This window comes from Leptodactylus fuscus, chromosome 5 (assembly GCF_031893055.1).
Source record: "Leptodactylus fuscus isolate aLepFus1 chromosome 5, aLepFus1.hap2, whole genome shotgun sequence".
Classification (NCBI taxonomy): domain Eukaryota; kingdom Metazoa; phylum Chordata; class Amphibia; order Anura; family Leptodactylidae; genus Leptodactylus; species Leptodactylus fuscus.
In genome coordinates, this window is record NC_134269.1 from 125,848,182 (window position 1) to 125,871,415 (window position 23,234).

A 23,234-nucleotide genomic window follows, 5' to 3' on the forward strand; every position below is an offset into this window, starting at 1 on the left:
TTATGTACTATATGCCTCAGCACTTGGTGATCCCACTCTGTAACTTTATATGGTCTCTTACTTCATGACTAAGTTACTGGGATTCCTAAATGCTTCCACTTTGCTATAATAACAGTTGTCTGCAGAAGATCTAGGAAGGAAGACATTTTACGAACTGACTTATCAGTCATTGGTGTCATCCTATATATTACCATGCCTGAATTTAGTGATCTCTTTAGAATAACCCATTTTTTCCACAAGTGTTTGTAAGAACTCGGTAGTTAGGTGTTCGATTTAATAATACTGGGGCAACAGGACTGAATGAAACACCTGAATGCAGGAATTAAGCCTAGATTTCATCAAGCTCAGTCTGTGTGTAAGCCAGATTTACTGGCCTGAACAGTTTGCTAGGGCAGGGTCTTCTAGAATAATAGTTATCCATGACACTAGGAGTCCCTGAAGGACAGTTTGTCACTGGTAGACAGGGACTCCAGCATAGATATTCTGCACACTGCTCAAGCCAGGGAATCTTGCCCACTCATGGGTGAAACTTGGTTGTGCTTATCTGGGTTAAGAAGTATCTGACTCCTTCTCCCCATATCAGTGCTTTTTTAAAAAATTTTATAAACAAACAATGGTTGCCTAATATCTCTAGCATCTGTGTTAGGATACGTTGTTGCTTTCTGTCAAAAGGTATATGCTGAAGATTCACTCAACGTACTACTCCAACATAAGACTATTCACATCATATTAACATTTGACATACAAATAGCTATCTAGGATACAAAACAATGTAGAGTGGTTTTCATATGCTATTGCAGACAATTTAGCTGTACACTTTTCAGCAGTAAAGTCAGAGAAGTGGAAATTGTTTGGACTGTGTGTGCTAGACTAAAGCTCTTTAGCTCCGGGCTCAGTATGTCATCCAGGAGCAGGTGTTCCTGCTGCAACGCTGCATCTGTATTCAGTCTGGCACCTTTCAGAGTGTTACTAAAGACAACGTTACACTGCAAGAAAATGGAATTGTTTCCTATTATCCAACCTTACGCTGAAATCAAGAACAAAGAGCTCCTTCCCTTAGTTTCCTGAAACAAGAGAAATTCGTTGTAATAGATTAAGATATATTTTAACAGCACCCCTGTGTTTTCAAGGCATCTGTAAATCTATTTGGATGGTATATACATTAAGTCTCTATGGTGGTTTAAAAAAAAAAAAAAAAAAAATGTTTTAGGTCGGCTTACATGTACAGAACATCCATGGGCAAGGATTACAAATATATATCCCTATTACTTATGCATGTGCAAACCAAATAATAGCATTCTTATTATGCCTTTAAGCTTTTTATCCATGGCCATATTGGAATTCATATTACCCGTGCCATGTCCATACTGTGCTGATGTTACTACAATGGTTCTCAGATGCAAAAAGGAAAATGGACGTGCTTAATTCGCTGGCTACGGGTACACATCATTATGAATTAAGCCTCAGTTGAAATCTAAGAGTTGGCATAGATTTCGGTCATCATTTATGCCATGTAAGTCGAGCGCTCAATGGATCTGAACATAACCCACCCACTTTGAAAAAAGTGGTAAGGTCAACACAAAACCACCACTTGCAACCATTATAATTGTATTTTTTACCCCAAAGTGATCCCTATAAATCCATGCAACTATATAGAAAAAAAAAAAAAAAAAAAACCCTAGCCAAGAAAGGATACTTTGAGATGCCACCCAACAGCTCTGTAGTAGTTTGCCATATAAATTATTTCTTGCTCAATAAAGTAGTGCTCCATTAGATTGTAAAAGACAAGCCTGGTAAACCATACCAAAAGATTTAATTGCAGGACTAGGCCAGACACTGACCACATACTCAAGTGCACCTCCAGCTCTCCAGAGACTTACCTGCTAAGCAAATTGTTGGAGGAGCTAAGGAATGGCCTGTGCATAAAGCATAGGCATGTATCAGGTGGCCAAGATGGGGCTGCCAGTGCAGCCAAACACCATAGATTATAATCCCTTTTATTAATCTGGAGAAGAAAGCATAATGAGGAGAATATTAAAGGGTAAATTAAAATCTGCAGTGGGATGTAGAGAAATCCTTATCAATGTGGGGATTTCTGCAGCTCACCCTGAAAGCTGAGCAGATTTCCTTTCCTGCATGTAAATGTGGTTGGAAAGCCCCCACTTTCGATTAGAAATCTCTATGAACATCTGCATCAGCTTTAATGTGTGTCCCCCACCTCAAAACTGTATATTGCCTTTTCTTCCGCTGCACTCTGAAGCTAGTTGTACATATAAAGATCAATTACAGCGATACGGCCAATCAGTCCATTGAATGAATTATCCCACCAGCAACATGGCAGATTAGGCAGTTTATTAAAGAAAAAAAAAAAAAAAATTTCAACCTGGCCAATCCCATTTTTGCCAAACAGTAGCCATCACAAACAATCACACCCTAGTACTCAATATAATGTATATTCAACACCCAAAACAAAAAAGACACAGAAATTCAGAATTTTAAATCAAAATGTGTGTTGCCTGATAAATGTGAATAGAATTTACAGCTACCAATTGATGCTGCCAAAATAAAGCGCTGAATGTGTTAATGTCTATTTCACAGGCAGGTATCTCAAAAGGTAAAAAAAAAAAAAAAAAAAAAAGTAATATTTGGGATTTGCCATGAGATTCTTAACTTTTCACTTGACACTACATTCCTGAACTTAAGTGCTGGCATTTACCATACACAAATACACTGAAACACAAACTAAAAAGAAAACCAAAAAACCATTAAAATGCTGCTCCATACCTTTACCCCTTACTGTGAGATAAATTATTATGGCCTCAGAAACTAGGGCAACCACCCCCTGGTATTTTTACAGCCGGTAAGTAATAAGCACAGAGACATGCAAATGCCTGAAAACAGCGGGGTACTTGGACTTTTTTCTTCCAGTAAGTTCTTAGCTGGGATGACTGGCTTTCATAAACTTTACAGCTTGACTCTGGAATCTATATCTCCATGTCTTCAGGGCGCCATACAACAAGTCACTCATTCCATCTATAGGTTGTCAATATGCTGGATAACAAAACTTGTATGATGTCAAAATAAACCTCCCATGGCTGTGTTTGTTGTTTTCGTATACATACTAGGTTTTTAAAACTATTACCATGTATTGATAAATCTAAAAGAAAATAGTTTTCTGGAAAATCATCATAAAAAGGAAAAGACAGTTTGACAAAGGAAAAAAAAAATAAAAAAAAAGTTTCTATTTGTGTGTCCCTTTTACTATGACACCATGGTAGCTGACCATGTGATTGTTATTTACTATCCTGTTTAAAGGGAGCATTAGGCAAAGAAGGCTGAATATTTTCCCTTGACCTCTGCCCCCCCCCCCAAGCTTGAATTCCAAGCATGAAACGAAATGCACAAGTCAAAGAGAAGAGCCTGCTTCTGTGTACTGCCTCTGGCAACACACATTCAATGAGAAAGGCTGCAACAGTATCAACTACTGGGGAATGGGAATCACACACAGCTCAGATCTAAGAACATCCAGCACCAGATACATACCTTGTGTGCTTATATCCATGGCCACTTGCAGGAAAACAAGCAGAAGGAAACAAGAAAAAGAAAACAAGTTCATAACATCTGAAGGAGACAATAAGACAGCCAGGCAAGGAGCCAGCATTCCCAGAAATAATCTTCTGTAGAAACTGAAAGTTGCTGGGAGAGAAGGAGGGCAGGAAGGCCGGCTGCGAGGAATACCAGGCGAAGAAATGGAAAGCAGATGTGTCACAACAAGTTTAGGGTGGAGAATGCCGAGGAGACAGGAGTGATCTGCAGCACACTGGAGCAGACTGCACAAGGACTTTCACACTTCCCAAGCTTCAATACTACTGGGAGCCAATAAGAAGCAAAACAACTAGATGAGTAAATCGCTGCATTAACCCATTCACAGAAAGCACACCACAAGAAAGTACTCAAGTGCTGAAAATGCCAATGTACAAAGAATATGTCAGGATGTGGTATCGCCCTAAAGCGGCATCATGCCTTATTGCATAACCTAAACCTTTCCAAGTATCCTGCCCCTTGTTTTATTTTTTTCCAGATGTAAAATTTTTAAAACTGCTGCATGCTAAAGACATGTGAAGAGTCAGACTGTCTAGCAATCTCATCCCTCCAGCCACTGCAGGCATGCGCATTGCAATGAGGTGTACTGTGATCAAATCAAACAGTAATCCTCACTCCACTGCATATACCTGTGGAGTAAGCGGCAATGGGAACATGCAAGATTTCGAGCAGGCGACTACAGCAACAAGAGGAATGTCAATCTAGTTTGGAGGGATGGGCTGGGCACCAGAATGCTTAACGCTTACATACACATACACTCAGATCTTTAGCAAAAAATGTTAGTAAGGTCTGGTTCATATCTGCGTTTGGGTTTCTGTCTGGGGTGTCCGCTTGGGGATCCCCTTAATGGAAACCTACATGTATTAAAAAGTGGTTACCTAAAGGAAACATTAGCAACAGTTAGAGCTAGTTCACACGTAAATTATGTGTGGCTTATTTTGGTCCTGAAAAAAAAAAAAACGCTTCCTAATTAGGAAGCGTTTTTTGGACCTTGCTGTAGCTTTTGTGGAGCTTGTTTTTTGTAAAAAAAAAAAAAAAAAACCACTTCCAAAAACACCAGGCGGTATTCCCCTCCCGTAAAGTGAATGGGCCTCAAAAAAAGCGTCACTTTTTTTCCCAAAAAAAACTGTGACGTGTTTTTATGCAAAAAAAAAAAAAAAAAAGTGCGGGGAGAAAAGCGCATTTTTCGCTTCCCATTCACTTCTATTGCTTTCTTCAGGCGGAAACCGCCTAAAGAAAGGTCATGTCGCTTCTTTTTTCCCCTAGTGGGAAAAAAAAAAAAAACAAAAAAAAAAACTAGCCCTCTACATAGATCATCACTCTATGGAGGCGGATTTTGAGGCGAAATCCGCTGTCAAAATTTGCCTCCTTGTCCCAGTGTGAAATAGCCCTTAGGCCCAGTTCAAATCTACATACAAATTTTCATTCAGGGACTCTGCTTGGAACTCCCCCGAATGGAAACCTATATGCATAAAAAAAGAAACCAGTTACCTGGGAAACCCGCGGACCCTATAAGACTATAATGGGGTCCGTGTGGTTTCCACTCAGTTTTGTGTGGAAACTGAGTGGAAATCACACGGACCCCATTATAGTCTATAGGGTCCGAGGGTTTCTTTAGGTAACTGCTTTTTTATGCAGATTAGGTTTCCGTTCGGTGGGTCCCCAAGCGGATTCCTCAAACAGAAACCCGGACGTAGATATGTAGCGGGCCTCGGTGTACGTTACTGTCAGTTTTAACACATTATAACGGACAGCCATTCATTGCTGTCTGTTACCCATTCATATTAATGTAAAAAAAAAAAAAAAAAAAAAACAGACACTAAATGTCCATCATAAGTCCATTATTTTGAACGGCTAAAAAAGGTTGTGCATCCTGCGATATGTCCGAAAACCCCCCTCAAAAAACAGATCTGTGAAGGATTTGGTGAAAACTGACACTAAGACAGGTGATGAAATCCCAATGAAATCAATGGGATTTTTAATGGATTTATGGCTAATCTGTTATTAACAGTTTCTAACGGATGCTAGCAGCGGACACTACTGATAGTAGAGTGAACGCTTCATTAGAGGAAAGCACAGACGTGGGCCATAAAGTGTCAAATTCACAGATGGTGTGTAGGCTAATAGTAGTTCCACCTAGAAAACGGACACAGTACAACATATATTATTCCAGGCGCCCACTCATCTAGCAGTGCTGAATGTAGAACCTATACAGTGAATTCTGTACCATAAAGACACTAAGACAAGACAGTATTTGGCGATGTGCTCTGCATCAACCCCTGGTATAATGAAACTATCCATTTTACCGCACTGCAAGGAAACAGAAAAATAGTTCTCTACCACTCATAATCACGTTGTTGAAAAGTCAGCAATCTCTTGGCTAAAATTATAGCCCTTATATGCCAAAAAGTCTTGATTCTTGTGCATTCCATCACTGTACCACAGAGCAGGAATACACGCCAACAACTAGTATAAAACTATGGGCTTCAGCAAAGGCTTGGACATAACTATTCAACATGAAATACTATTACTGCTCCTTGTGATGTCTTGTAAAGATTTTGTGCATAGTTTCAGGAGATAAAGCAGTCTTTACAAGTTACTTTGACGCACAGAAAAATGTACTTTTATCTGAAAGTTCCTACAGGCAAAAAGGTAGTTCCACTGGGTGGGTCCTGAAAATTAGGGAGTACAGGCACTAGTAGAAAAGATTTCTTTTTTTTTTTTTTTTTAAACAGGACTGATCAGTACAAAGTGTGCCGATCTGCACCAGCCTATTACACAGGTCATACTTTTATTGCCTGCAGGTAGCACAGCAGCATACCCATTATTCTACAAGCAATTGGCAGCTCTATCACACAGGTTCATTATTAAGCATGTGCATTCATACACATGTATTAGTACTAATGCACTGTAAACATCAAGTAACTGTTTAGGAAATTTCCTGAAAATTTCTGTTCGGAAGACTAACCTAAAGTAAACCTACATGTTAAATGGAGCACCAAAATAGTTTCTATGCTACTGTATGGGCAGTTAGTGACATAGTTAACGTACCTCTCAGTCACAGTGTAAGGGTGCATTCACACTGAGTAAACGCTAGCTTATTCTGAACGTAAAACACGTTCAGAATAAGCGGCGTCTAAAGCAGCTCCATTCATTTCTATGGGAGCGGGGATACGAGCGCTCCCCATAGAAATGAATGGGCTGCTTCTTTCACTCCGTGCAGTCCCATTGAAGTGAATGGGGAGTGCCGGCATATACGGCAAGCTCTGCTCATGCCGGAGCGTACACGCCGGCGGTCCCCATTCACTTCAATGGGACTGCACGGAGTGAAAGAAGCAGCCCATTCATTTCTATGGGGAGCGCTCGTATCCCCGCTCCCATAGAAATGAATGGAGCTGCTTTAGACGCCGCTTATTCTGAACGTGTTTTACGTTCAGAATAAGCTAGCGTTTACTCAGTGTGAATGCACCCTAAGTTTGCTACTTCAATGCCATTTCCTAACCAAGTCTGACAGGTGCTGATGTGCACTGACCGCAGGTGAAAACAGGTGCTGGGGCAGATGAGGCCTCACCTGGGGTACACAGAACCTCTCTGGGGTCTGATGAGGTTTGCCCATCTCTAATATAGCCCAGATGCTATATTACAAGCTCTTTGCTAGTGGTATACTGTCTAAAAGATTGGTAAAAAAAAAAATTCTTGTAATTAAGAATGTTTATTTAAATAAAGCAACAAACTATAAACCTTTTCAGTAATTAATGAAATCTATCATCTAGTGAAAAGCTGACAATGACATTTCCTTACATACCATGGTTAAAGGGGTTGACCAGGAATGTGGCAAACTTTGGAGGGGCCCAGTCCCTGAAAGGTGAATGAAAAGGAGCAGGAAAGTCTTCTCTCTCCAGCAACCACAGATTGACCTTACCGGGCATGTGGGTGGCAGAGCTTCATGATGGCAAGACAACAAGCAACAGAACAGACTGCGGTGGTGGACACCAGAGGCGAGTGATTTTGTTTTAAGTTTGCTAAATTCCTGGACAATCTCTTTAAGCTCCCTTAAACAAGAAAAGAATGAAAAAAAAAAGAAAAAAAAAGTAATTTTCACATGCCAATTTTAGCATGACTGGCTTTTATGCATGAATCCTTTTGACACTGGGCCAGTAAGGATCAAGCTAGATAAATTTTACTGTGCATGTTCCTTGCAAATGCAAGGCCTAACAAAGTGTGCATATGTATGGGGTATTTGTGAGAGGTAGTAGTTGTTTGACTAAGCTTTCAGCCAGCAGCTATTAGGGCTAGTTCACACGTGAGTATAAGGGGAGGTTTTTGACAGCGGACTTCGCGTCCAAAACCTCCCCTTATAATGGTGGTCTATGGAGACCGCCGGGCTTCTGTTCTCCGCTAGCGGCGAGCTGCTGCTAGCGGAGAAAAGAAAGGACATGTCCTTTCTTCAGGCGGAAGCCGCGCAGGTTCAGCCGCGCGGCTTCCGCCCCCGGCAGCTCCCTCCTATGTCGGCTCATTCATTTGAGCCGACAGCAGAGGGTTAAGGCGCGACAGCGATGGTCGCGGCGGGCGGGTTTTGACGAGAGAGACGCGGCTCGCCGCGTCTCTCTCTGTGTCAAAACCCGTGCGGGCAGTTCACGTGTGAACTAGCCCTTAAAGGTTTATGGGCTCCTTTAAGAAATCAAACAAAGGAGCATTAATAATAATAATAATAATAATAATAATGATAGTAGTGAAAGCAAAAATGTATTGAAAAGATAATAGAAGTAAAGCTCCTCCATAACACCTCTCTGTTTTTTTTTTCGTGTGTGTGTGTGTGTGTGTGTGTGTGTGTGTGTGTGTGTGTGTGTGTGTGTGTGTGTGTGATGGCCACCTTCTGGGTTAATATTAGTCGGACATACATTTATCTGGGCCTTCTACAGCAGATCATCATGCATCATGTATCCCAGTCAGATACAGCTATGGTGAAGCCTGTGAAAAAGGGCAAAAAAAATGCATTCCTAGGGAATATAGTGTATAATATACTCAATGTGCCTAAAGCTTAATAAAACTTTTTATTTACGTTTATTTAAAGGGGCACCCTATCCACAGAAAGAGGGGTATCTGGTATTTCCAGATGAATGACTGCTCCATCCACTTTTAAGGGACTGACAAAGATAGCGTTCCGTACTCTGCCATTGCTGGCAGCCCCATAGAGACTTAATGGAACAGTAGCAGGAATGCTCTGGCTAATGTGTCATCTACCTCTGCTCTCATGTTCAGTGTCATATTAGTTGAATCCCCACCAATCAGGTAAAATAAATGAAATACTCCTAATACAGTTTTTCTACAAAAGTATCAAGAACATGAGAGCAGACATTCTGGCTACTTAGGCACCCTGTGAATTGTGTCTACCTACCTCTATGAAGAATAGTCTCACCTGACAGTGCATAGACTTAACACTTCCACTACTCTCCATGCATTCAGTGACACGTTACAATTGCTGTAGTCTATAGTCCATTCCTATAATACATACTAGCAGCGATTAAACAGCCATAAAACAGCCATTACAAATGAATCATTATCTTTTGTTTAATATGCAGGCTTTTTACTATTTTTTCTCCATCCACACACTGAATCAGCTTTCCTACTATTTGTGTATTCAGACAAAATGATTCAGTATCAAATTTCAGAATTACTTTTTTTTTTTTTTTTTTGCTTAATTTTGGTCCATTTACATATCTTTCCAGTAAATTTCATGTGCCAGATGTCAGCTTTGTCACACTGCAAGCCTAAGTTCTATTTACATATTTCCTAACTGGCACCACTTTCACTGATCCCTTGACACAGTGTTATTAGGCGTCACAATGTGTGGTAGTAGATGTATTTGCATGAACAGAGCTCCACAATTCGATATCTCCAGCAGGAGACTTATTTAACCCCAGGAGTCAACAATTGTCTAAACCCAACTTCTCTCTTTAGGTTATCGCCACACTACAAAATATGTATGGGAATATCTGTACGTGGAATATAGAAAAGCAATGGGCCAAAAGGCTGCATGCATAAAGGGAGGCTCTGGCATTTGTATAAAAAGCATTTCCAATACACATTAAAAACACAACAAATACAAAGAAACATACTATACAGTAAACCACAGTTGAGGACATTCATTTACCCACACATCCAGAACAGTTACTCAAAAGTGAGACACTTCATTAATAAATTGGGGCAGATTAACAAATACTGTCTAAGACCAGTTGCACACGACCGTATGCTTCCAGCCGGCCATGAATTAAAGCCAAGGATGGCGCATGGGGGACAGGTGCATGTTACCCATGTGCTTCCGTGGCCCCTTACATTAAATGATTAGGAGACACAGAAACAAGGGCCACAAAATAAGACAGGGATAGTACCTGTTTTATATTTTGTGGCCCGGACTGTTGGCCTGCACATGTGACTGTAATTCATGGTCATGTGTATGGGCCCATAGAAATGAATAATAATAATGAATAATAATAATAATAATAAATAATAATAATAAATAATAATAATACATTTTATTTATATAGCGCCAACATATTCCGCAGCGCTGTACAATTTGTAGTGTTCACATACAGACAGAAAGATACATTACAAAGAAAGTCATTTCACACAATGGGACTGAGGGCCCTGCTTGCAAGAGCTTACAATCTATGAGGTAAAGGGGGTGACAAGAGGTAGCAGGGTCGGCATTGCTTATACAGTGGTCAGACAATTTTGTAATAGAGGTTACTGTCATTACACAAACATAAAACTTTATGAGCCGTCACCAGTAACATGACCTTTAACATGTGGATGGTGCTTGGACATATAGAGTTAGCCTAAAATGGCATCATATCATGTGGGGAAATGTGGGAGCGGGGACAGAGGAGGGTTAGATTTTGGGGATTTTAATGATGGTACGGAAGGGTTTACATTAGGAATTGGGATAGGCCTGTCTGAAAAGATGTGTCTTTAGTTTGCGCTTGAAACTGTAGAAATTGGGAGTTAATCTGATTGTGCGGGGTAGAGCATTCCAGAGAAGTGGTGCAGCTCGGGAGAAGTCTTGTATACGAGCGTGGGAGGTTCTGATAATAGAGGATGTAAGTGTTAGGTCATTGAGTGAACGGAGAACACGGGTTGGGCGGTAGACAGAGATGAGGGAGGGAATGTAGGGAGATGCGGCATTATGGAGAGCCTTGTGGATGAGGGTGATCATTTTATTCTATAATGAATAGGCAGCCAATGTAGTGACTGGCACAGACCAGAGGCATCGCTGTAGCATCTAGCGTGATAGATGAGCCTGGCCGCTGCATTCAGAATAGATTGTAGAGGGGAGAGTTTAATAAGGGGAAGACCGATTAGTAAGGAGTTACAGTAGTCAAGGCGAGAAAGAATCAGAGAGACAATAAGTGTCTTTAATGCATCTCTGGTAAGGAAAGGGCTTTTTCTAGAGATGTTTTTGAGGTGGAGGTGACATGAGTGTGCAAGTGATTCAATATGGGGAGTGAAGGAAAGGTCTGCGTCAAACATGACCCCGAGGCAGCGGGCCTGCTGCCTAGGAGTTATAGTAAGGCCTGAGACTGCAATGGATATATCAGCCACAGATCTATTAGATGGTGGAAACAGTAGTAGTTCAGTCTTAGAGAGATTTAGTTTCAGATAGAGCGAATACCTGATATTTGAGACAGCAGAAAGATAGTCACTGGTGTTCTGTATTAGTGCAGGGGTGATGTCACGGGAAGATGTGTATAATTGGCTGTCATCAACATAAAGATGGCACCTGAAGCCAAATCTGGAGATGGTTTGTCCAATGGGGGCTGTGTAGAGAGAAAAGAGCAGGGGGCCTAGGACCGAGCCCTGAGGAACCCCAACAGCAAGGGAAAGTGGGGAATAAACACAGCCTGCAAATGATACACTGAACGCGGGTTAGTGTGCTATCCATGAAATACACAGATAGCACACCGATGTTGGCCTAAGGCCTCTTGCAGACAATCATGGGCGAGATCAGTGTGCTATCTATGTTTTTACCGGAGAGCACACTGACCCAGTCTTTGTTATGAGCACATGCACCTGCATCAGTGTGTGGGAAGAGAGCCTGGGTCGCAAAATATAGAGCAGGTCCTATTTTGTTCAGTGTTTGTGGAACACTGTGTCATCAGTGTACCATCCGTTTTTTTTTTTTTTTTCCAGAAAAACTAAGGTCCGGTTCACATTGGCGTTACGGCCATTCCGTTCCCCTATCTACAAGAAATATGCAGAGTGAAAAGTCCTACAAGCATTCGTGCGAAAACCAAGCAAAAACCACACTGACCCTATTATAGCGTATAGGCTAATTGCTTTTTTTCATGTGGCTAGATTTCCATTCGGGGGATCCCCAAGCGGACTCCCCGAGCAGAAACCCGAAAGCAGATGTGAACCAGGCCTAAGGACAACATTAGATGTCCGTTTTTGCTGATGTACGCCACTGATGCTGAAGACACACTGTCCTCAAAAAAGGAACACTGATTACTAGTTTGCGGACCGCAAAATAGACACGGTCGTCTGCAACCAGCCTAACAGACATACAGAGCAGGCGCACAAAATCTCATATAGATAGATAGATAGATAGATAGATAGATAGATAGATAGATAGATAGATATAAATATTTATTTAATGACCACAGAAACATTAACAAAAAAAAAAAATTGTTTTCTTTCCTACAGATTGCCTGTCCACTCTTCCCATCTTCCCATCTCTTCATCTTGGTGAAATCCAAGATGGCGCTCACCCCATAGCAATGCAGATGGTTCACATTGGAATTTGCTAAAATATACAGGGACAGAAAAATTATTATCGTCTAATTTTTAGACAGTGAAAAAAGTTAGACTAGGCAATCTTTTAAACAGACATATTTTCCGAAGTTTGGTTTGAAAATCTGGCATACTTTTATACAGTCTACTCTAACTTTACGCCTCTTTTTTTGTTGGCTTAGTTTCTGATAAAATGTTGGTGCACTGCCTGGGGCACAGATTTGCACATTAATCTTCACCCCACCAGTCAGACTAAGTACAGTAACTGTTAGAAAGTGTCTAAAACACATAAAATAAAGGTATAAAGCATGTGCGCTAGAATTATGATGTATTTTTATTAGTTTATTCATACGCCCCATAATTTTCTAACTGCTCATCTAGTTTTCAAATGCAAATTCAATGTGGATCCGCTACCAACCGTACAACATGAAACTGAGTTGATGCAACTGTAACCGCCAAAATGGAAGAATATTCCGATAAAGTTACATTCTGTATCTGTTGGAAATCCAGGACTGTTTTTTAGCTCTCCATGTATAGTCACAGTGAATGATGCTGGATGATAAAACAGGTCCACTTTTAGACTGTCCTATTTGTTGGATTTGTTTATGACAAAAAACATACCAAAACGGTGCATTTTTGGTACACAATTTGAAAGTTAAGCAATACTCTTTTCCTGATAAGGTGTAAAAAGGGTCTAAAACATCCAAAACTGACCCACTATAAGTTATAGTAATCCAGCACACAGGGTTGAATAAAGACCCGTGCCCATCAAGTCCAGACTATAATTAAACCATGTGGATACAAATGAAGACAACATTTTCAGGAGGATGCCAGGTCCCCTATATAAGAGTAAGGCCTGGTTCACATCTGTGTTCGGTATACCTTTTGGGGAGTCCGCTTGGGGACCCACTGCTGAACGGAAATTAATACGCATTGAAAAACGGTTGGCTAAGAAATCACATGGACACCATAGACTAGAACGAGGGTCTATGTCGTTTCCTCACAAATCATGCAGACACTGTGCGGAAAACACATGGATCCCGTTACAGTCTATGAGGTCCGTGTGGTTTCTTAGCTAACCGCTTTATAATGCATGCAGGTTTCTGTTCGGGGAGGTCCCCAAGCGGACTCCCTGCTCAGAATACCAAAACGCAGATGTGAACCAGGCCTTAGGCAACCTTTTTTGTTCAGTGTGCCATTTAAAAAAAAATAAAAAAATCATCACAGATGAGATCCTCGGAGTGTCGGTCAATAATTGTAAAGCTGACGACCCCTATATTAAAGTCATATGCCACAAACCATAACACAGAAATGCTGCCGTAAGATGCTTCAGGACGCATGCACTTACTGCTATTTTCTGGGACGCAACTATATTTTTCCATTAGAAGCAATGAAAGTCCATGTTCAGCCCCATAGTTATTGACTTGGGGGGGGGGGGGGCAGAAATTCCTTGGGAGAAGTCATATTTTGACATGTGTAGCTTTCATATATTTCCAAATAGAGAGCTACATAAAGAATGTTCTCTTATTTGTATCATTTTGGGGAACATCTGACGTTTTGATCATTTATATCTTCTTATTATTCTGGGAGGAGAAATGGCAAAAAAAAAAGTTGATTTAGCCATTTTAATATTTTTTTCTGTTTCGTCGTTCACCACATGGGTAAAAAATTTTATATCTTGAAGCTCAGGAATTTCTGGATGTGGTGATGCATGATGCATTTATGTTTAGTGTTTATTTCTATTTGGAATCTAATAAAAAAAATTTTTGGAGAAGTCTCCAGAAGTTTCGCGAACTACCAGAATGGTCTCTTCCATCAGCCTGATGAAGGGACCATTCTAGTAGTTCCCGAAAGCTCGCAATATGTCATCATTTTTTTTTAAGTTAGCCATTAATAAAAGGTGTCTCCCAAAATTTTTTTACTTCATATCCACTGGCTAACACGGTACAAAGATATTTTTCCTTATTTGGAACCTAGGGAAAGGTGAGTCTATTTTAGCAAAAATTTTACTTAGTGTTTTATTACTACATAATTGTAGAACTAATTCCTCTGACTGAATCTAGCCTTACATTAATCTGCCATTTCTTCAACAATGAATCTAGCGTTCCCAAATTTTCTGTTTACGAGGTTCGCAGTTGTCGCTGGTGTTTTTTATTTGATAAACCCATCACTTTGTTACTGCAAATATGAATTCAGTCATAGGCCGCTATCATAGTCATGTCAACAGATAAATAAACACTTGCTTTGCCAAGCAAGGGATGTCAGTGGCCAAATTGGATCAGCTTCTACAAGATCAAATCACACAACTTTAATTGCTGAAACATTTCTATATAACTAATACATATGTAACAAAATAGGCCCAACATACTGGACATCTGCAAGCGCCTCGGTTACAACATGCAAAACAGGAAACTTAAAAAAGGACAGACATTAAAGGGATTCTACTAGAGATGAGAGAGTACTGTTCGGATCAGCCGATCTGAACAGCACGCTCGAATAGAAATGAATGGACGTAGCCGGCACGAGGGGGGGTTAAGCGGCCAGCCGCCGTCAAAGCGGAAGTACTAGGTGCATCCATTCATTTCTATGGAGCGTGCTGTTCGGATCGGCTGATCCGAACAGTACTCGCTCATCTCTAGATTCTACCATTAAAAATCTTTTTTCTGTGGCTAACACGTCGGAATAGCCTTTAGAAAGGCTATGCGTCTCTTACCTTTAGATGGGATCTCCGCCGCACCGTTCCTTAGTAATACCGGTTTTTACCGGTATGTAAATTAGTTCTCTGGCAGCGATGGGGGCGGGCCCCAGCGCTGAAAATGCGATGAGGTCGTCCCCACCGCTGCCCGAGAACAGGATCCTGCGCCGCATCTATCTTCTGCTGGATCCTCCCCTTCTTTCTTCGTCTTTCTTCGGCGGCTTCACCTCTGTCAGCTCTAACACTAGTAGAGCCGACTGCGCATGCACGGCCATAGTTCTGAGTAGTCTAGTAGTCAGCTCTACTAGTGTCTCAGTGGCAGAGCCAACTGCGCAGGCGTCAGAAGAAAGACGAAGAAGGAAGGGGAGGATCCAGCAGAAGATAGAGGCGGCGCAGGATCCTGTTCTCGGGCAGCGGTGAGGACGCCCTCATCGCATTTTCAGCGCTGGGGCCCGCCCCCATCGCTGCCAGAGAACTAATTTACATACCGGTAAGGAACGGCGCGGCGGAGATCCCATCTGAAGGTAAGAGACGAATAGCCTTTCTAAAGGCTATTTCGACGTGTTAGCCACAGAAAAAAAGATTTTTAATGGTAGAATCCCTTTAAAAAAAATAAATAAATAAAAATTTTTTTATTATATATATATATATATATATATATATACACACACACACACACACACACACACACACACAGTTGCTACAAATCTAGTTTTCTGTATAGTTTTTCACATACTATGAATTCAAGTATTATACTGTTTCTACTGAGGAGAAACAAAAAATACAGTTTATTGTTCAATAAAACAAATCTATGTGTATTCTATATGGTTTTAAAAATAAAATGAGATTTGAAACTATGGCTTTATCAAATGTAGAGTAGACAAAAGATAAAAAAAAAAAGGTTTAGGCAAGATGATGCCGGATCGATAACTATTACTAAATCACACTTAATATAATAAAGTCTAAAGCTGGAAATTAAGTGCAAATCCATTATAGTATAAGTGATTACCAATTAGAAGCCTTACAACCGAGCTCAGTATGCTTTTTATTTCCAAGGAAGGTCAAGTATGTTGGTGCAGTGGAGAGAGGCAGAACAACCCAGGAGTTGGAACTGGTTCCAATCATGTGCCCAGGGGGTCGGAACCATGCCAGAACCCCCGGGTCCCACCATCAAAAATTCACCAGATGAATTATTGTAATTTTAACTCCTCAGGCAACCCCTTTATAAAGCAATGAAGGGGTTGTCCAGTTACAGTAAATAATTGTTAGCATAATGAAAAGTTATAAATCTTTTCAAATTGCTTCTTAAATCAGTTCCTTGCAGTTTTCCAGTAAGCAAGTCTTGTAAGGAGCTATGCACTTGTGTGTGTATCACATAACCAAGGACTGAATATTATTCACTGGAAGGAAACAATCAATAACCACAAGCAGAGCTGTTAACAACACTTACAGAAATTTGTCATCTCTTTAAAAGAGATATATATATTTTTTTTTATTTTTCATGTTTTTGATGGTCTATCCTTAGGCTAGACCTACAATATTAGATCTGCAGGCATCCTATACCTGGGACCTCCACAGATCAGCTGTACCAAGTGCAGCTCTTGTTAACGTTTACATATCACTATCCACGCTGCTGTCCCATGGGGCAGTGCTGCCGTACACAACACCCCCTGCTACAGTTTGTACAGCGAGTGAGTGGTATGTAAACATTGCCAAGAGCTGCATGGTCTTAATACAGCTGATCTGCTGAGGTCCAGGGCATCAGCTCTAATATTGTTGGCCTATCCTAAGGATAAAAACTGGATAACCCCTTTAAGCAGAGATAAGACAGAAGAGAAAAGAATAACAAAATGTGTACTAGAAAAAAGTGAGACTCTGCCCACAATGTTTTTTGTAGAGATATTTTAAAAAGAAGAAATACAAAAAATGATTCTGCGCTTTCCATCAGCATTCCCACCGAAGAACATGGTGTATAGCTGAAATGGCTGCTTACAGGGAACAACAGATTATACTCAGTACACAACAAATGAAGATGATGCAGCATTTAAGTTAAATGTCCCTTTAAGTGACATACCGATTACCCACAAACAAAAAGCCTTTGGAGAGCTGAAAGCTATAAATGTCACTTTGTTTAACCAGTCACACAATGCTCCCAAAACATTACAGCTTGTCTCCTTCAGAAACACATGTGCTGCCCAAATTTATAAAGGGAAAGTGAACCCTGTAATCTCGTTATCACCCTGTCAAACGAGTTAATGGTCATTATCATGAGCAGATTCTTATGTTATCAAGGAAGTCAGAGCATCATTGCTACTTGTCAGAGGATAATGAAGAGGCTTAACACTGCAATTAAGTCAGTGGAAATTTGCAGTTGTACTGTAGTTTTCAGCTGCAACTTTCTACCACAAAAACACCACATTAATATTCGCTTGCGCCCTGTGGTTCCAACAAATCACAAGAGCATTGTAATTTACTCTATACTCCACTCCAGTGAAGAAAAAAAAAAAACATACAGAATTCTGAGACAAAGGAAATGAACAATACAGGAAGCCATTCACGAGTATACATCCTGACGACAAGAGATATTGCAAAGCTAGAGCGGCGTATACAATGCGGGACAGATGGTTTTTGTTAACTCTGGAATCCAGGCTGCAGACAAGCTATGTATACAATATTATAGCATGTCACTGGGAAGTGGTGTGCTGTGAAATGGGCCTGGATCCTCATTGCCATCAAAAGACATAGGAGCAGATTTAAGAAGTCGGGTGATTTTAACACCAGTCTTCATATCTCTTGCATTAACTGAGGGTGCCCCTCATTTACAAGATGACAGACGCCTCCTCATAAATCAGGGACATCCCTGCCAGACTGTGCACCTGCCATCTTGTTGCTGGCATAGAGTTCAGAGATCATTTACAACAGTGTGCCAAAACCTGTTAGTAGATGGGAAACCCAAGCATCATTGATGCTATTAAAATCATAGGATTGGTGCTACAGTTCACTGAAACCACCACTATACAGGTTAGGCTGCAGTACTGCTCCTATTACTTACTACACACGCCACCTTTACACTAGCAGCTCCTGGCATCCAAAGAAAGCTAGGAAAGATGGTGCAGGGTCTGCGTGTCAGGTCACATACAGGATAGGTCATCAGTGTGTTACCTAGCCTTTATTTAATGTATTTGGGGAAACCTCTACATGATGAATTAACAGTGTGCTGTTGGGTCTTTATAGTCAACAAAAGTATTGGCACATTTGCAAATATTTTCAATAATTCCTTTGATTGCCCTAATAGATAAAAAGATTTGTATTGAATGCATAACCTTTGACGCTGGGTTCACACTAGCGCCCGGAGTCCGTTCTCAGCTTTCTGCACGCAGAAGACGGAAAGCTGTCAGACCGGGTCCGGCCATGAGCTTTTTTTTGCTCAGTTTTGTGCAGGAAACGGAAACATGCAGAACGGAGACCGGGCGCAGATGTGAACGAGCCCTTAGTGCTACCTGCAAAGACAAACATATAAAAAGTTATGGTCTATCTCAGGGGCGGGCAATTAATTTTCCCATGGGGCCACATGAGAAATTGTAACGGTTCTAGAGAGCCATGCGCGTCCCGGCAAATTTAGCTCCACCCACTTCTCCACTGACTCCGCCCATTCTCAATCCTTTTTCCCATGTGCCCCACAAAGTAAAATCCTTCAACAGTCACCCTAACATTATACACCCCCACATTATAACGTTTCCTTCCAAATGTCCCACAGTATTAATTCCCTCTCCTGGTGCCCCAGTGTAAACTGGGGGCAACTGGAGGGGGACATTAAACTGGGGGCAACTAGAGGCAGACATGTCCCCCTCCAACTACCCCCCATGGTTTAATATACTCCTCCAGCTGCCCCAGTTTAATGTCAGCCTCCATCTGCCTCCTAGTTTAATGCCCCCCCCCTCCATGTGCATTCAGTTTAACTGCCCCCCTACATCTGCCCCTAGTTCCCCCTTTTGCTCACACATGTTGTCTCTTCTCTTTTTATCATCCAGCATCCTCCATTGCCGGCAGCTTGCCTCCGCCCACTAACGAGTCATAGCCTATCCTTGTGATAGGCTGTGATGACATCATCACAGGTCCTTGAAAAAACTTCCACTAGCTATGCAGGCCGAATAGAAGCAGTCAGAGGGCCGGATGTGGCCCGCAGGCCGGACATTGCCGAGGTCTGGTCTATCTAATCTGTCCGCTATATTGTTACCATTTAATCTTACCATAGGCATGTTTATTCCAGACATGCTTACTCCCAACCACGTCTGCTGGAAGACTTTCAGTAAAATAATATTTACCAATATTGCTTCTGACCCCCTCCAACTAATTCCTTGTTCTTCTGTTTAGTATTATTTATTTAAATTAAAAACGCTTCCCCTCCTGAACCTTATATATACGCATTTAACATATTGAACAGGTTTCAAATCATGTCCCCGATTCCTTCAGGATATTTAGATTAAGTTCTTTCAGCCTCTACTGATATACACTATATCAGTGATGGCGAACCTTTTAGAGACTGAGTGCCCAAACTGCAACCCAAAACCCACAAAATTTTCGCGGAGTGCCAACACGACAATATAGACTTAATACTATGCGGATCCACAATTGCGGACAGTTACTGACCAAAAATTACAGTCATGTGGGGCTTTACAGAGCTTTCAATAATACAAACAACGTTGTACTGAAATGTAAAGGTCTCGGCATTTGGTACTTTGAACAATTAATTTTCACTATTTACATCGCACAGGATCTGTTTTATAGTTACCGTGTAATATTCTTACATCCTGTACTAATATCACGTCTGCTATAAAACAGATACTGTGTGATATAAATAGTGAGGGGACCCCAGACAGTATTATATGCTCTGCAGTGGGCCCACCACACAATATTATATTCTCCACAGTACCACAGTAGCCCCCCAGTGTTATATGCTCCGCAGTAGGTGTCCCCCCCCCACAGGATTATATGCTCCACAGTGGCATCCACACACAGTATTGTGTGCTTATAAATAGGCCCCCCCCCAGTATTATATGCTCTTTAGTACACCCCCCAGTATTATAAGCCACCCCAGTATTATAAGCCCCCCCAGTATTATACACTCCCCCCAGTATTATAAGCCCCCCCAGTATTATACACCCCACCCAGTATTATAAGCCCCCCAGTATTATACACTCCCCCCAGTATTATAAGCTCCCTCAGTATTATACACTCCCCCCAGTATTATACACCCCACCCAGTATTATACACTCCCCCCAGTATTATAAGCCCCCCCAGTATTATACACTCCCCCTCAGTATCATACACCCCACCAAGTATTATAAGCGCTCCCCCCAACATCATATACACAGTGAGCCACTCTCATACTCACCCCTGAAGAGCCGCCAGCATCCACCTTCTTGTCACTGGCGGCGCTGATGACGTCATCGCGCCCGCGTCGGGGCAGAGGTCAAACTCTGCAGCCAGTGTAGGCCGCGGTCGCGCGATCCGCGGCCTACCCTGACAGCTTTCAGCTGTATGTGCATTTGCACATACAACTGAAGGCAGTGATCGCTCATCAACGGGGAATCCTGTACCGGATTCCCTGTTGGTGAGCGATCCGGGCGACCGCACGCATGCCAGCATGGAGGGCTCTGCGTGCCCTCTCTGGCACGCGTGCCATAGGTTCGCCATCACTGCACTATATGATCAAAAGTATCCGGACACCTCGCTGAAAATGACTTACAAGTTGGTGGCACCCTCCATCGGTAATGCTGGAATTCAATATGGTGTTGGCCCACCCTTAGCCTTGATGACAGCTTCCACTCTCGCAGGCATATGTTCAATCAGGTGCTGGAAGGTTTCTTGGGGAATGGCAGCCCATTCTTCACGGAGTGCTGCACTGAGGAGAGGTATCGATGTAGGTCGGTGAGGCATGGCACGAAGTCGGTGTTCCAAAACATCCCAAAGGTGTTCTATAGGATTCAAGTCAGGACTCTGTGCAGGCCAGTCCATTACAGAGATGTTATTGTCATGTAACCACTCCGCCACAGGCCGTGCAGTATGAACAGGTGCTCGATCGTGTTGAAAGATGCAAGAAGGTGTTTAAAACATCAATGTAGGCCTGTGCTGTGATAGTGCCACGCAAAACAACAAGGGGTGCAAGCCCCCTCCATGAAAAACACGACCACACCATAACACCACCGCCTCCGAATTTTATTGTTGGCACTACACACGCTGGCAGATGACGTTCACCAGCCATTCGCCATACCCACACCCTGCCATCGGATCGCCACATTGCATACCGTGATTTGTCACTTCACACAATGTTTTTCCACTGTTCAATCGTCCAATGTTTATGCTCCTTACACCAAGCGAGGAGTCGTTTGGCATTGATCTGCGTGATGTGTGGCACCCAATCACCTGACCACATTCGAAGTCCGTGAGTTCCGCGGAGCGCCCCATTCTGCTCTCTCATGATGTCAAATGTCCACGGAGGTCGCTGATATGGAGTACCTGGCAGTAGGTGGCAGCACAATGCACCTAATATGAAAAACGTATGTTTTTGGGGGTGCCTGGATACTTTTGATCACAGTGTATTTTATGCTTTAGACCAGGGGTAGGGAACCTTCGGCTCTCCAGCTGCTGTGAAACTACAACTCCCAGCATGCTCCATTCACTTCCATGGGAGTTCCAAGAACAGCAGAGCAAGTATGCATGCTGGGAGTTGTAGTTTTGCAGCAGCTGGAGAGCCGTATGTTCCCTACCCCTGCTTTAGACCCTCCATCACTTTTTTTTGTAGGTGTGGACTCCAGAACTAGAAACAGTATTCCAGATGTGGTTTCATTAGCACCCTACACAAGCGGGATCGCAACCTCTCCCTTCCTTCTACCTTCATCTTCTTTACATTATGGTCTTGCCTTGCTTGCCATAATGATAAAAGGGTCTGAGTAAATAAATTCATCACAGGAAAATACTTCAGCTTGTTGGTGTGATTTTCTTTTTTTTTTCTCTCAAATGAGTGACCTACAGAAATAAACGTCAGTAACAAAAAACCCTATTCCCCATCTCTAAGACGTGTAAAAGTATGTGTGACATCAAGTATCAGTATCCGTCTGGTTAAAAATGAATGCATTTTTCTGTTTTTGTGACAACCTTTGCACCTTAAAGATGTTTCAAACTAGAAGGAGAAACACCTTGACTAAAGCATTACACTTGCCAGACTCTAGCACTCAAAATGTCCCAGCTGTTTAAGTCTCCTCATTTCACCACCAAGAGTGAGAGAAAATGAGGTATTTCAATTTCATATCCGCAGCCAAGATCAATTTACATGGTTGAGAGAAGGGAAACAGACTATTTTATAGCAGCAAATGCTGTTGATCCAAAGAGTTTAAGAGTAAGAATTTGACAGAATTCCAGAATGTTTAAGACTTATTCTGAAATGCTCATTTTGTCTTAAGAGAAAGAACCACCGTAAATGAAGAGGCGTAAAATCTAAAGTTGGCCAGACAAAAGTTGTTGGCAGATAAGTCTTTCAGGTGACCATTAACAATAATGATCTCCCATTAACAGTTATTCTCAAACCAGCCACAAGAACACTTTAAGGATATGGACAACAGTAACTTTTTTTAAAAAAAATTTTTTTATTACTAGTCTACTTACAAAATGTAGCCTTCTAAATATTCATCATTAAAAGTTTCCTACCCATTTTTCTGATGGAGAACCTGAGGAACTCCTTAATATAGCTGGTTATCCTGTTGCTTCTTGCATACTGTAGATAGAACCATGTTGTGTATCACTCAGTATCAGAAATTGGTGCTTGGGGGAAGGTTAGGTTGTTCATGGCAGATCAGAGTATGGAGAGGGAGAAGATCCACAAGATGTTCTTTATTGCAGTATAGACACAGATGTGATTTTTGGGAGGGAAGGGAGCAGGAATAGAAGTCACAGTTTGTGTATGAGTGTACAGAGAGATGGGGGAAAGGATAGGGACAAATCAGACCTCTACTATTTATATTGGCACAAAGGAGAGCAGAAGTCTAAAACTGCAAATCACTGAAAATTAATGATGCAACTTATTGCAAACTTTAACGTGTAAAATCATTTTTTCCACGTCAAAGGGTAGATTAGTCATCTACACAAC

At 41.7% G+C, this 23,234-nt stretch overlaps 1 protein-coding gene across 1 annotated transcript in view; it reads right to left on the reverse strand.

Annotated features, from left to right (window-relative positions):
• The window catches only part of PLXNB2 (plexin B2), a 144,432-nt gene that overhangs the window by 79,707 nt on the left and 41,491 nt on the right, over nucleotides 1-23,234 (reverse strand). The gene's annotated exons all lie outside the window — the stretch shown is intronic.